Here is a 7,397-nt window from a genome sequence, read left to right on the forward strand (position 1 = left end):
GTTTCATCAGGATTCTGTTGAGAAAAATTAGATTGATACTCTCAAGGGTTAATCTTTTTGGCTATATTGATATATTTACCTCTTTTATAGTGTTTGTCAAGTCTAGCAAACAATTTTTTCATGCTCTTACTCTATGAAAAGGAAAAAAAAAGGGCACTAAAAATGACAAAATTATCATCATGCGTAACTGTATGGTAACGCGCCAATCATCTTCAAAGCTTCAACTTCCACCCGTTGGGTAATCCATAGACATTTCACAACTCCTTATACAAGAATTATATCTCTAACCCTTTTCACCCAACCATCAGTACCATATTCTCCATACTAGTCTTTATACATTTCCTAACTTGCTGGCAAGGAGAATTTGTTTAACAATCAATTGGTTCTTCAGTTAATTATCATTTTCTCTATTCTCACGACCTTGATGTTTGATTCATGGGTGAATTGAAAGGAGAAACTAGATGCTGGTCACTCAGGCATTAAAGGGCTAAATATGGAGGTATTTAAGGTAAACACTTGTAGTTCACCTTCATGAGTCAATGGCTCAACAAAAGGACTACAAGGTCTTGGTTGTGCAGAAAGTCATGGTCCCTGATTTTGCCTTCTACAAAAACATTGGATGGGGTATTTTGACCGCAATTTTTTCCTTAGTGTGTGGGAATAAGTACACACATACATTGACCACAACGTGAAAAAAATCTCATTGTCTATGCAAGTGAAGCTTGACCTACATTTTCAACAGTTACGCAGGCTGATATGGAAAAAGAAAAGACTTCAAAGTAACCTGGTCAAATTAATGTAGAGTTCTTTAGAGAAAAAGCTTGTCTTTGTGGTCATATTCCAAATTAAGTGAGTTTATTGACCTGGCGCACATCAGTTCTGATTCTCTCGTAAGCTTTGTCAACTGAGTCAGACAGTAGGTCCAGTTGTTGGAGTTGTCTGTCTTGTTCCTCTTGTAAGCCTAGAGCTAGAGACCTCATGTCTTGTAAGACTTGGCCCATTTCTGCAGCGTCAGCATCAGTAACAGTCTTGGAGTTTTTTCCCAGGTTGGAACTCTAATGGAGTCTTCCTCACTCTTTTCACCTTCTGAGAAGCAAATTAGTTTGTTTATAAAACTTGTAATAAAAAAAGGGATTTGACAATTTCACTGTTTCACATTTATCTATTTGATCAAGTTTGTAAACACACTAATTGGTCCTGATCTGACCTTGGGTTATAGGATAAAGGGGACATAACTGGAATATAAATCATCCAGATGAGAGATGAATTCCTCTAATTAGGAGCAACTTTTTTTCCATTATACAGTAGCTGGGCTAGTGAAGTGAAATTCAAGATAAAGGAATAACAGAAACCTTATCAACAGTGACATAAGGGTGAAAGAATTATTATAAACTACTTCAGGCTGAAATTTGAACAACAGATTTGAATCACACACAAGATGAGGGGATCTACAAGTACATGTAGATCAAATATTCAATGTGCTGGAGAAAGTGGCCCCAAGCTGTTGCAAAAGAGAAATATGCTGAGCCCTTTGTTATCATCAACAGTTTGAATCATTCTAAGACTGTGGATGTATTTTCTTCTATTAATAAAAATTTTGGAAAAAAAAATTGTAGAGTAAATTGCTGTATAATTGCCATGGTCTTCTTTGCAGTTGGTGGAAAATATAACAATTTCACGTCGGCTGTGTCTCTTTCTACATTGCCGAAATGATTCATTCTTACATCTAACATTAAAAAACGATCAGGTCTTTTAAGGCAGAACTTCATATTTCTTTGACGAGTCTAATCGCCTCCAAAGTAAAAATCAGGGTCTCCAATTGCTCCTTTGAGTAACACAAACCTATTAAGTTCGTTGACCAGTAATTTTCCCGACAAGAGAGTCCAGAACACAGCAAAGTTACATGTAATACTCCCTTGAAGCCAAGAGCTTTATCGATTTGGTTTCAACCTGGCTGATGGGGAGCCTAGCAAGTCATACCAACTTTTTAAGTTAACATATCTACCGACACTGTTGACAGGAGAAGTAAGGGTTTGAGAGAAATTTTACACTGTTTAATGACTGTACATACCTTGCAGAGAAAACTTCTCTGAATCTGGATCATGACTATCTGGATCACCAGCATCACCAGGAGGTTCATCATAATTAATTTTTCTCGGCAAAAGAACCTCAAGAGTTTGTAGAATATGAACCAAGAGAGCTGCTTATTGTCATCTTCACAGCAAAGGAAATATCAAGACTTCTTCCGGCATCAAAAATCTTCAGTGATTTCTTTGACAGCACAAGTATGCTGTCCTCTGGGACATCTATATGTACTTGATGAGTTTCCAGATTCCACTTGCTAAGCCATGCATTCAGATTGTAAATTAAAGTTCATTATGAATCTTGTTCATGTCTGCACAGGCAGAGTCGATTTGTTGTCCCTGTTTCTGCATAGTCCTAGCAGTTGATGACAAAGTGCTTCGAGCATCATGTAAGATATTGAGGAGTTTTGAATCGCGAGGTGCATCACTGGTAGAGCTACAGCAAGGAAGGACATATATAACAAACATATGTTGCTTGCAATATATAAACATGATTGAGTAATTTATTATTGCAGAGATGCCAACCTCTGGAGATAACAAATCTGGAGGTATTTTTTTGGACCAGCCGATGCAACTCCCTCCCGGAAATTTCTTTTTTGATTTGGACCCCCTACCCACCTCCCCCCACCCTACCGAGCAGTCTGTCAGTGACTTCAATTGGTTTAATACTCATCCAATCAAACTCTTGCTTAAATAGGAGTAACAAAGAAAAACTTTCTTCTTTTTGTTTACAACAACGTGCATCACGCGAGAAAATGAAGCTAGAAACCATTATACAAGCATAAGAAGCCAGATGATTTTGGAATTTTGGAATATATGGAGCTTAAATCTTAGTTATTTGTAGGCAACTGATCAAAACTTCCTCTTATCCAGGAGTTTTGGTCACCCGCACGGGAGAGCAGGAGATTGGCTCTGTATCCGGGAGACTTCCGGATAATCCTGGAGAGTTGGCATATACGTTATTGATATTTACATTTATCCTTAACTCCTTATACCCTAAGTATGACCAGCTTCAAATTTCTGCTTACAGTTATAACGCTGAATCACTGGTTATTAAAAGTTCATGAGACATATCGACATATCGCTCTGACGAAGGACTAACGCTCGAAACGTCAGCTTTTTTACCCTTTACGGTGGCTAATTTACGTTTTCAACCCAGTTGTTAACACTAAATTACCTGCTATTCCATCTATCAACGAGAAATGTCGATGGAATTCATGGCGCATCTTTTCTGTAGTTTCTTCAGTAAGATTTCCGTATAACCTCATACTATTCTACATAAAAGCCGTAGTCACAGTGGTAAACTATTAGCTATTGTTACGCCACTGCCTTCTTTCATCCAACACTGTAAGCATAATGAATTATGGAGCTATGCAGAATTAATCTCGCTGGATTTGACTTCATCGAAGTTAGAGTTGATGGTGATGTCTCTTTTTTCTTTGGGACACGTGATTCATTAAGATATCATTAAGAAGAGTTTCGCAGCCCCCGCGATAAAGCTAGGAATGTGCATTTCCCGGAATTACTGTCACGTGTGTTATTGTTTTATGTCATCTGTTGGAGCACGGGGAATCCCCGAGTGAAGAGTAACGGAAGGAAAGTTCTGACGGAAGGCAGAGGATGACAGAAAATACCTTCGAGTCCCTCTTGAGTGGCTAAGTAGACAAACAGTGTCTCCATCAGCGTTTAGCAGAGTTCCAAAATGCCTCTTTCTTCTGAATTAGCTAAACTGGATTGTATTTAGCCGAGTTAGATGAGAAGGCAGTTTTTCTCAACCACAGTGAGTTTCAATTGTGTTTGCCCTCATGTAAATGCCTTTGATAATTTTACCGCTGTCACCAATGAAGATCTCTGCCTATGGGATATACAGTTTCACGGATATAATCGATTACACTTTTTATCGATCATCAAATGGGTAATTTTAAGATCTTTCATGTTAGTAAAATTTGGAAAGAAGAGCCATTTCAAATTCCAAGCTACGGGCTTTGAAGGACTTTGAATTTCTCTTACAGTCCTGTGAGCGTTCAAAAAGCCCTGTTGTCTGCCAAAGGTCATGAGCGATCGTGTTACTTTGCTTGCACTCTTCAGTTCTCCATTTCTCTGTTATGTTATCTTCGTTTCCTCAGGAAATTTCAGTGTCTTTAGTTAGATGGTGTTCCTGTCTTCTTTCCTCTTGTAAATGTAATCCAAATGGGCTGGTATCGTGTTCGTTTGTGTAAGAAGAGGAAAGTTTAAGCAGGACAAATATCAATCTAATCCTTAACGACCACATTTCTATGAGTTTTCTCATACAGCCGGTGTGGATGAATCTTTAGGGAACATTAAAACGAACTTGAAATGACAATAGAATAGAGAATTCCTTGTACACTTACTCCTCAAGAAAGTGACCAGGGAAAGAAGGGAAGTCCATATTCGTGAAGAGATGCTCAATCGGTATATTGGTCAAGCGTGTGGCAGCTGATTCGGAGAGGGTACAGATGAGGGGTAAATGACATGAACGTCTCTCTGTCTGTCTTTCGTGTAGAATGCAAAATGGTAAAAAGTGGCATTAAAACCTCTCGCTATTTTAAATAAGGAGTTAACTGAACGATTAAAGCCAAGGGAAGCAAACAGGCTCTGGGTGAAAGTTTTTGCCATGAAATGATTTTATTTCAGCTGTTCCAATTTTGGAAATCTCTCGCCGAGCTTAATGAGGAAATTTTGGCCAGTATAAAGGGAGCGTGAGGTAAAAACAAGCTCTGTGCCGACAAGTAGAATTGCGAGAGGTAGAAATGTACAAAAGAAACACTGTGGTCGCTGTCTTGTTTCATACGAGCGAAAACAATTAAGACAGCGGTCAAAATTGCAAAGAAGAGACGCTCTTTTCATAAAAGAAGTCTAGCGAGAACTTAGGTTGTTTTATAAAAGTTTTTGAGAAAAAGCTAAGCTTAAATAACATTACCGCACGTTTAATTTAAGATGGAGTCCCCGTTGTTTTGCAGTGCACCTCTCACATAATCAATATTTTAACTGCATCTGAAGTGGTGCCAAACAAGTCATGACTCTGGTAATGGTCCCTTCAAAAAAACTGAAAATATGCTGATTATGCAAGCAGTGATACTTTCATAAAAAAAAAGTTAATTAATTAAAGAATTAAAATATACGGGAAAAAAGTTTTAATGATGACGTCATCTATACTCTGTCCTCCAATAGATCATGAGTGAGAACCAATCAGAACGCGTGCATAACTGAGCTTGTTATATAATTAACAAATAGATTCCAAGTTGCCGTGCGTCTGTTCAGTAATAGATCACAGATGACGTCAAAATGTGGTAAGAACAAAAAAGTGGCACACGAGGCGCAGCCGAGTGTGTCACTGATGTTCTTACCACATTTTTGTTTATAAAGTGAAAACATTAGGTACACAAAGTGTCCCATCTCAACCCGCCTAGCCGAAAAAATAACTCTTGCATGCTACGCATGCCTATTTTTAAGCTGCTACAGTAAAGACCTGATATGTGATATGTAAGAAATTTGATCAGGGCGCTACAGTCTGAAAAACCATCTCTATTACCGTAAAAATATTTTCCAAGGCTATCCTCTACTTTGCATGGTAACGAGTATTGTTGTGTTCCACCAAGGTCATTTGATCAGGAGGGTAAAGAGGAACACAAGCTGAAGGACCCGATGGGTATCGCTACAAACTCCAGCGGACAATTTATTGAAACAGACGCGTTACGTGAAGGTGTTTGACAACAACGGCAATTCCGTGAAACAATCGAGTCTCTCTACTGATGAAGTAAAGACAACATTTGCTTTTGAAGTCGCCACAGACATGAGCGACAACATCTTCGTGCTGACCAGACTGCGGAAACTAACAGAGCTCTCTTATTGGGTTTATAAACTTACTAAAACCGCTGACCTGCATCACAGGTTTCGTCTGAGAGGAGAGGGCTGGTACAGCGGACTGTCAGTCAGTGATAAAGTGAAAGTGGTGACCTTGCGGGACCGTATAGTAGTGGAGGGATATGACACTGATGGAGAGTTTGTTCCCATTTTTGGACAAGAAAGAATGAAGCCAGCGGTTGATGTCACTGTTGTTAATGATGGCTGTGTTATGGTATTGGACCAAGTTGACCCCTGTGTTCACATATTCAGTGAATCTGGCGACTATCTTGACATGCTTAAACTGCAACAAATTGACTGTGATTGCATGAGCATTACATTTCACCGAGCAGGTGAACAAGTCATCGTCGCCGGTTCTCAAGTGGGTAAACTCCTGCAAGTTGGAATATACAGTAAAGATGGTGAGTTTGTTCACTGTGTGGAGATCGCAATTGATGGTGGGATCCGTTTAAAGACAAGGATTACGGTGACAACCAAGGGACGCATTGCTTATGTTGCAAATGGCAAGGTATTCATTTTTTGAAGAGGGTAGTAAAGGGGAGGTCCAAAAAGTAGAAAAATTTGTTAAACAACTTTAAAATTCACGTTTCTCTAAAAGAAAAATTTACAGTTCACGTGGTCTTAATTTCATATTGTTACAAGTCATGAAAAGTAAAAAGTCACTTGTTTAATCCTGCATCATCCAAAAGGCACTCTTTGAACCGCTGGTTTTGATGGTTTCTTGTTTTTCTAAATTGTTCAGTTATCTTTTTTGGCTGAACTCATTCTTAAGAAGTAGTTTATTTCCATATTTCTTTTTTGGCATTAAATTTCCAAAGTGTACCTAGCTTTTATCAAGATTTTTGAAAAATTACAGTATATGAAGTGTTATCACAGAACATTTAGTTTCCTTCTTAATGTATGTAAAGAACAGTCACATGTATTTGAAATATTTTATTTACATGTCAATATTGCGTAGTAAGGTTTCTTTTTGGAGGGAGGGGTGGGAAGGATTTGCAGAACCTTGGGATGACATTGATTTTATTTCCTGATTTAACTCTTGGCTAGGTTGGTTGGTTCTGACTTTGCCTCTCGATGCATTACAAGTTTGTTATTGTTTCATGTTTTATTATAGGCTGTTTAGCCTCTTTCTTTATACATTGAAATGATTTTATTTATAAATAGTGAAAGTTTTAGCCAAAATTTAATGCATTTTGTTGCAAATTGTAGTTAGAAATTTCTTTAAAAATTCTCGTGTAGTTACATAAAAATTGTTTGATTTGTAAAATACCAAAACTTGAGAGAGTTAGTGGTTGGGTATCAAGCTGAACATAATCAATTAGCCAATACAAGCTTGTTCACTTAATTCATAGGGAAACCCTTTCATAGTTTCATTTCATGCAACGGATTTATTGAAAGGAATGATGGAAAATTGAAGAAGTATGGTTT

General features: G+C 38.0%; 1 pseudogene; it reads right to left on the bottom strand.

The window, feature by feature from the left end:
* Positions 1 to 2,583, bottom strand: part of LOC131791111 (uncharacterized) — a 3,211-nt pseudogene extending 628 nt beyond the window's left edge.
* Positions 2,584 to 7,397: the final 4,814 nt, after the last annotated feature.

The sequence above is a fragment of the Pocillopora verrucosa genome, chromosome 10, assembly GCF_036669915.1.
Source record: "Pocillopora verrucosa isolate sample1 chromosome 10, ASM3666991v2, whole genome shotgun sequence".
Classification (NCBI taxonomy): domain Eukaryota; kingdom Metazoa; phylum Cnidaria; class Anthozoa; order Scleractinia; family Pocilloporidae; genus Pocillopora; species Pocillopora verrucosa.